Below are 9,415 nucleotides of genomic sequence, written 5' to 3' on the forward strand. Positions count from 1 at the left end.
ACACAATAAAAAGGTATATATGTTATAAAAAAACATAGTTCAAAAAATAATGGTAATAATATAATTCTAATAATTTAGAAAGAGTATATATAAATCAAAATACATGTTAGTTATTTACAAAAGATTAATTATGCTTGAATGTTACGAATATTTATATTTGTCTTCATATTTTTTAAGTGGTAAGCCAAAATATGGATTTGAATCTAAAAATACTACAAATAGTGAAAAACAGAAGAAATGAATATGCTTATTTTTTCGTTTTTAAATATCAAACTATAAGAATAATTAATAAAAAAATAGGAGAATATAAAAATTGTATACCTAAAAAAAGTTTTTCGTAATTCATCATACATCTTCTTATTGATAACTTTTTGAGTCTTAAAAAACTGTCAAATTTATTGATCATAAAGATAACTATATAAATGCTTCAAGCTTATTTAATTAAATTGATTTCTTATTATAGAAAAGAATTCAATTAATTCAATTAAAATATGTAGAATTGAGATATTTTGTTTTGCACTGACACTACAAAATGATGTTTTAGCGACAAATTTTTAGTGGCAATAACATAATGGCCACTAATTTCTTAATTTAAGTTATATTTTTGCGGTTTAATTACTCTCTTGGTCTCTATAGTTTTGTGAAATTTTAAATTAGGTCCCTATACTTTTTTTCTTTTTAATTAGGTCCTTGCACCAAATTTTTTTTTTCAATTAAGTCCCTCTTGGTAGTAATTGGCTTAATTTTATAGGGACCCAACTAAAAAAAAGAATTAGTACAGGGACCTAAATAAAAGGAAAAAAAAAGTATAGGGACCCAATTAAAAAAAATTTGGTGCAAGGACTCAATAAAAAGAAAAAAAAGTATAGGGACTTAATTGAAAATTTTGCGATACTATAGGACCAGCAGAGTAATTAAACCTATTTTTGCGAAAATTATATATTTGCCATTATTATTGTATGTTATAGTAGCCATTATTACTATTGCCAGAAAATTATTATCTTTTTGTATTTTTAATTTAATTTTTTTAATTTATTATAGTGGCCATTGCCATTATTGCCGCTAAACTCTTATTCCCATTTTTTTCTCATCCGTAAATCAAATTGAAAACACGTACAGAAAAAGAAAAGAAAATTTCACTCTTACACAAAGCGCCGCCTTCCTCTTTCACCTGCAAGCTTTCCCAAACCCTCTACATCCCTTGTTTCTCTTCGCTTTCTCGCTCTCTCTTTTCTTCATCAATGAAAGATTGATTTTGTTACTGGACTGGGTTAACTCGCGTAACCATTGCCATCGTCGACCACCATCACCACCACCGTAACCATTGCCGATAGCCGTCGTCCATCATCCTACTCCTTGGACTTCGTTTCCATTCGATTCGCTTTAGATATATATCTCTGTCATCGTTGTTCGTCTCAGATCTGCGTCGCCAAGGTCTTCCAAAAAAATACGGTATTATTATATAAATGACATTAATTTTTATTTATCATTGACAAAATATAAATTAAATAATATACACCAAAATGTGTGGTGTTCTTTTGAGTTCATGGCTGAAAAGAAAGAGTTAAATTTTTAAAATAATCAATATATATGTCTAAATATATGGTATTATTATATAATAAAAGTTTATTTCATTACCTTTTCTTCTTTTGATCCAATATTTTTCTTTTTATCATCTTTCATATCTCAATTTTATCTGTTTTAACTGTACCTTCTATATTAATAGAATAAATTTTGAGTGGATGAATCTGATTTAAATATCACATTTGATTAATAATATTAAAATAGAAATACGTATCATCAATGCAATTGTCACAGTCATTAATATAGTAATACTTATTACTTTATTATCGATTGGTCTCATTGAAGTAATTAACTGCTCATCCTTTCATATATTTCATAACTGTTGGAATTTTTTTTCTTGTAATTTATTGCATATATGTATCACAATATATTTCAATAATATTTCATATATTTTTTTGAATTAAATAATGATACATTCCAAATTTTATTTCTAAAACTATGAAATTAATATCAACATTTAAAGAAATAAATATTTGAATTTTTTCAAAATAAATATAAACATTGCATAAGTTAATTTCTTAAAAAATCAATATTGATATATTTTAATGATGTATCATATCATTTTAAAGTATATTTTATGTCCTTAAAGTTTGGTAAAAGTTTCAAAAATATCCCTAAATTTTATTTTGTTTCAATTTTGTTCCAGAAATTTTCAATTTGCATTAAATATATCCTCGACGGCTAAATTTTTAAAATATTTAAGACCAATCTAACAATAATATATGAAAATTATGCTTGATTTGCTTGTGTTGAGTGTTGTTCTTATGAAATTATTGTTGAATTGGTCTTAAATTTTTTGAAAAATTAGCCGTCAGGGATATATTTGATGCAAATCGAAAACTTTTGCGACAAAATTGAAACAAAATAAAACTTAGGGGTATTTTTGAAACTTTTGTCAAACTTTAGGAATAAAAGATATACTTTATCCTATAATTTATTTATGTGAATCTTAGTTGGTGCGTACCTGTTGGGTAAAGCAGATGTTCGAGTTCCTCTTTCTTATCTCTTGACATATCTTGATGAACTCTTTTGATATCAATTTATCTGTTCAAAAATCTTAGTCATTAGTTGTTAAAATTAGTGAACAAAACTATTTATTCCAATGTTGATATTAAGATAATAAAATTGTATAATATACGGTTTATATCAAGGAAAAGGCTTATGTATTTACTAAGCACATAAATTACTTGAGGTGCAGGTAACAAAATTTTTTTGAACACCACATTCCTTGTGAATTGTCTGTTTTTTTCATCTATTTTTTACTAAGATTTTTGTGGTTGACTGAGAAACACTTCGAGATAGAGCAACGTATAATTGACTATGGCTAAACACATGTTTAAGAAGATAGATCTCTATCTTAGGAATAGTTTGCCCTTGTGATTTATTTATCGTTATGGCAAAATTCAGCCTTATAGAAAATTGCTTCCTAATAAGCATGAAGGATAATTCTGAGTTTTTAGTTGTTTTGTGTTTTATCCGAAACAGAAAAGCTCTTTGTCCAGAGTGATGGCCTGTTAAGATTTCTACGTCTGTCATATTTTGAAAAGTTCCTCGACGTAGTAATCTTGTAGCATTGCATAAGTCTGCCTTAGTATTTATGTTTCTCAGTAACATCAAAGGAGCACCTTTTTTTACCTTCAATGTATGAGGTGTCAATCCACTTGTGAAGATTGAGTTAAGATATTCTTATTGATTCAGATTATTCGTATCTCCTTCTACTTCATAAAAGGATGCTAAAATTTGTTCGTCTCCCAGAAATTTGTTGATGATTATATCATTGAGCTTCTGTACATCATTATTTTTGGGTGTCAATATCGCTCTCTCCACCATGTAAGCTGCATCTCATCCATGAACTTGTAAATTTGGAAAAGTTTCTTCTATTAATTTGTGTAATAATGCCTTACATTTTCATAGTATTGCCATGTGTGCTTCTATTTGTACCAAGTCTTCATATATGGTAGGCTCAATCCCATCCCCTATGCGCATAAGATACTCCACAAAATCATGATCATTAAGAGATCGCACATTTTGTTACAACTGGAGAATTTTGTTGAATGCCCACAAATGTAATTTAATAATAGAAGCTGAAATCAATTGCAACTTACTTCCTTTCAGCAGAACCGGTAGTACTTGGCAAAAATCTCCTTCCATCACCATCACTTTACCTCCAAATAGATTATTATTTTCTAATATGTTTCACAATGTGCAGTTTAATGATCCGCTGCCTCTTTATTAGCCATTGGTGCTCCCAAATTATCGGTGTTGTTTGCCTAATTAGTTTTGCGAGATCAGATTGTTTACTTATGTTGCATATGGAGGATGACTTTGCATTGATTGGGATCTTAAATCTAGAATGAGTTGTTCGACCCCAGGTAGTAAAGTTGCAGCTATTCCTAATGACGCAGTTACCAAGACAATATGTCCTTTACTTCTTAAGTCTATAGTTATAACTCTATAAAAAAATATTTTGCCTGCTCCCCCTGGCCCATCAATGAAGAACACTCCACTTTCTCTCGGATCAACTGTATTCATAATGCACTTAAAAACTACAGACTGGTCATGATTCAATTTTTCTATAGAACACATGTCTTCTTGAGGTACTTTAATGGACATATCTTCTTGGATAATTCTAGGCATCAAATTATCATTGTCGTTGTCCGAAGCTGATAAATCGTATTGTGCAATATGCTTTTCATGTTGAAGGAGGATGTCATTTAAATCCTTGAGCAGGTGATTTGTCAACCCATGACATGTTGTAGTGCTTGTTGATGGATAATCATCCACCATATATATAAAAAAAATTTGTCCCAACCTTCTTACATACGTTGGCTCACAAAATTTTAAGATGGTCACAAACAACCTTCTTAAAGCACATGGCATTCTTAAAATATATGCCTCAACCAAACGTGATCTTATGCTACTGTCACTCTCTAACAGTACTCGATGCTGAGTAGATTGCTTAAAGGATAAATATTGGACACCATTCACCGTTAGCAAGTCATTCCAACCAGTTGGTCCTCTTACATTTGACAATAGAATAAGCAAATAGATTTTTTCTCCTTCTATTGGTGAAACAGTATAGATCCGACTAATAGCTCTCTTTTGTGACCTGTGCCGACGCCATTCCTTTTCCTTGTGCCAAGTATAATATTCTGGAATTTTTCTATACAAAAGATGTCTAGATTGTTGGTCATCTTCCCGATTAAGTGCAAAGAATTTAGTGAGCATTGTTCTTGAAAAATAGTCATCGTTAACTATTTCAGAAATATTTTAGTGCTCGTAAAAGCTCACTTAATATTGATTTGGCAAATGAATTTGCAACCTTTCAACTGATGGGTACATTCGGTAAATGTTGAATTTAAATATTCTTCAGCATGTCTCTGGAGTAGCAATCCATCTTGCATCAATAAACTGTTTCACCTCATCATAACGAGAACTTCTGTGAACCTCCATTGTAACACAGTCTAGTCCCTTATAGTAATACTTGTATAGATACTTTATACTCTTGATACTGCTACATATCTCTACATTGATATGGCAACCATATTTTAGTAATAGTCAAGGATTGTACAAAAATACCCATCTGTTGTCAATTATGACATTTAGATTTATAGGAATTGGAATATCAAATCACCTCTTATATTGAGGATATGAGTCGAGGTCCTATATTGAGGATATGAATAATCACCTCGTCGTGTATCTGCTACAAACTCTTTTGGGTAGTTACATTTATATTGACCATTTTTCATGTATGGTGAAGATTAATTAAGTGTTTCGCAAGGATCATGGATCATATGCCTGAGCACTGCCTCATGTAGGTGTGGTTCTGCTTCTTTAGATGGTATTTTTGCTCGTACCAAATTATCGTACTGGTCAGAATCACTCAACTTGTCTTTCTAAGACTAGCAACATATGTATGTGTGGCAATCCTCTATTCTGAAACTCAGTGACATAACTATAACTTTTCACATTTTTCAATACACTCTTGGTAATAACATTCTCCTTTAATTGTTCAAATTTGACTCTGAAAATCCTAGTTGTTAGATTTGGATGATCCTGTGAAGTTTGAATAGAATTCAGTTATGAAGTTATTTCTGACCATGATAGATTGCATGTCATAGTGAGAAAAATATCTGGTTTGCTTTCTTTTAGAACAATAGCCATTCTAATGGAATAAGTCAATGACTGCCCACGAAGGACTGCCCACGAACATGTCTTGATGACTGCCCATGAACGATAATGGTAATATCGTTCTTCTGTCAATATTTTTTGAAATCAATTATAGAGAAAAGCATTATTAGTTTGGAATTTTAACTTTAAAAACACGTAATGATCTATGGTGTGTTAGAAAATTATTAATTTTTTAATTTGTTTATGAACAATATATATATATTAATTATAATAATAAATTAAACTATTTCACATTAAATGACTTATATAATGTTGATCTCATTTATTGTAATAAATTCTAATGGAATAAGTCATTATTACTTTTGATTTGGAATTAAATGAGAATAAAATCAGATATACTATTTTATTTGGATTTTAGGGTTTAGTGGGTGCTAGGCTACACTCTAATATAAATAGTGACTTCAGAGTTTTGGTCTCCAACATATCAAAGCCGCCTCCGTAACTCTTTTTCCATTAGAGGAATTGCGATTTAACCCTATTAAAAATACAAAAGGCTTTGGTTGAGGAAGATCAAAGAACCAAACTCTTTTAATCATGCTTATGAAATTAGGTATGCTTCTGCATTCAAGTATTTCTTTTTTAATGATTTAACATAAATGGTCTTGAGGTTAAAAAATTCTAAAAATTTCTAATCAGTAGTAGCAAAACTATTTATGATTGAATTATTAAAAAATATTAAAGATGTATTTTTCTTATTCAGTATTCTTTTTAAAGAGTTTGACATTTAAGAATTTAATCCTAATCTTATGTATTATTACTTTCTTATATATATATTGATTATGTTTGTATATATATACACACTGATTGGATTGTGTAGGAATAATTTCAAGCAAATAAGAACAAAAATTTTGTATCACAAAATATGTGATTTTTTTTTTTTGCAAATACAGGCATGTTTTTTTATACAGTAACAAATTTATATAAAGTTGCATTGTATATAAAATAAATATTTGAAGTGCAAAAATCAAGATTTGTTTTCAATATAATATATTAGAAAGCATTGGTTATCAATATGTTATATATTGTGATTTATTATTTTATTTTTTTATGTTATGTAAGCATTTAAAATTTGTTATATAAAGAAATTAGTAACAGTTTAAATCATATTATACCCATATATTTTATAAGGTTTAATTTTAAAATAAATTGGTTGAACATTATGCTACGAAAGTAGCTTCTTTTGTGAAAATTGATTTATTTTGGAACATTAGAAATATGGTGATATGTAACTCATGCGAATATTGGTCGACCATAAGGAAGGTCTATATTTGGTAGAGTTACATATGCATATCAATGATATTTATATATTTGGGTAGCTAGTTAAGAATAAATTAATACTTATTATTTATGCGAACAATAATCGGTCTAAACGAAGTTTATTGTTTGGCCAAATAATAAAATTGAACTTTATGTTTATTTTCTATTTAATTATGCAACCATAATTGGTCCAAAGAAAGGTTGGTGTTTGACCAATTGATAGAAAATATATATGCGATAATAAATAAGTATAATTTTCAAGTTTTCATGTGAACAATGATTTGATGCAAAGATAGGCTTATTCTTCGACATAATTTTGTTGAAAATATTTGGTAAGCGGCACTAAATAAATTTATGTGTATGTAATTTATGCGGGTATGGATCGGCCCAAAGGATGTTCTGTACTTGGCCAAATTAAATGCGCATTTATGGTAATAAATATGTAATACTTAATTATGATGCTAGCTATCTTGGCAATGGTGCTTGAGTTGGTTTTACTTGTGTTAGCAGAGATTGGAAGGGAAAGTGGCAACGAGGCTGTCTGGGAACAATTGAGAGTCGTAGCATTTTGCAAGGAGAGTTGTTTGCTATTTAGAGAGTTTTTTTTTTTAGCATGGGACTCGGAGCAAATAGACATTATATGTGAGACAGACTGTTTGGAGGCCTTTACTATTGTCAATAATTTACAGGATTGCTCTGGTTTTATTGATCTTTTGGTGTTAAAAATCCGAGATATCATGTCTTAGAAATGGCGTGCTGATCTCCGGTTGATCTTGAGAGATGCAAACATAGTAGAAGACATCATAGCAAAGACTGCAATGAGGACCCTTTCTCCTCAAGTGGAGCTTTTGTTGCCTTGGAAGGAGTTTGAGAGTAGTATTCAGCGAAACTGCCTTTCTTAAGCAGTTTCTTGTTTATTTTTATTTCTTTCTTTGTTGTTGTTTGTTTTCTTTTAAGTCACAAAAAAAGGTAGACTTATTGTTAGACAGGATTTATTATCAATGCTTGATTACTGTATTAAAAATACTACTTACAAATTAATATTTCTGTCCAACGACTAAATATTAATGTTGTGCTGAGTATTTGTGATGGGTCCACCATTATATGAATTTTATTCATATAATATGTAGTTTGTGTGAATATATTATTTTGCTTTAGAATTATATCTGTCAATGTTAGTCTATTTTTATAAATAGTTTTTTTTTGCAATTAGAAATATGAAGACTTTCTGTCATTGATAACTTATATTTCATCAAATTAATTGTTATCTCATATGGCCTTTTGAGATAAATGTGGTTGATGACTTATATAAGTTCAGTGAGAGTAAATATATTTTTATTATTCTTGTATTCCAGTGATATGCAGAATTGCAAATAAGGTTATATACTCAACTCTAAGGGAGACAAATATATTATTATAATCTCATTAAATGCTTCAAGAAAGTTATAAAGCTCAAAAGTGTATAAGATTTATTGTGCTTCGGCAATAGTCTGATGGATAACGAATTTGTATACTTACAGTTATTGTGTACTTTATTGCTATCTTTGGCGGATATTTGAGTTAGTTAAGAATGGATCACTAAATAGTAAATAAACAAATTTTGTTATAACAAAACGTTACATTTTCACACATATGAAGTCAGAAACTAAAGTAAGAGATCATTTGGTATTCAAATTCTAACTTTATTAGATGTCTAGATAATTTTGATCCACTACAAGTATATTCATTTGTTCATTGAAATAATTCTTTGAAAAGGTATTAAGAAGACACTTATTATTCTTTATACTAAAGTAATTGAATATAAAACACCTTTTGAAGACATCTATTTTGGTCTCTATGAATACTTGTCACAAATTATAAAAAATAAATTTAAAAGATTATTTGAATTATTTTGTGATAGTGTGTTAGTAGTATAATATTTTAAATTTTTGTTAAATAAGAGAATTCATAATGTTTAAGTATTTTGTGAGCAAGTTAGTACAAACTCCACAAATGCATGAATATTTGGTTAGTAAGAAACAAATACCCAAGGTCTTTCATATGAATACTATTCATATGGGTGTCATATCATTTTATGATATATTATTTCAGTGGGAGTGTGCATTTGGATGCTTATATGGTTTAGACAAATTTATGAATATAGATATTTTTACAAAAATAAAGTATTTAATTTTGTTTTCCCTCTTACTCATGATCTCATAAGTTTATTAAAGTTAGATCAATTGGAAATAAGTATGCATAAGATCATTTTCGCGTGTAATTTTTTACTTTTCTCATCCAAATTTAATTTATGTCATTGAGTATATTTGTATGGTAATCATTGTGGTTTTGTCGCAATAGTAGTGTGATAAAAGCTGCCGTAATACCAGAACTAATATATGAA

This window comes from Arachis ipaensis, chromosome B04 (genome assembly GCF_000816755.2).
Source record: "Arachis ipaensis cultivar K30076 chromosome B04, Araip1.1, whole genome shotgun sequence".
NCBI lineage: Eukaryota > Viridiplantae > Streptophyta > Magnoliopsida > Fabales > Fabaceae > Arachis > Arachis ipaensis.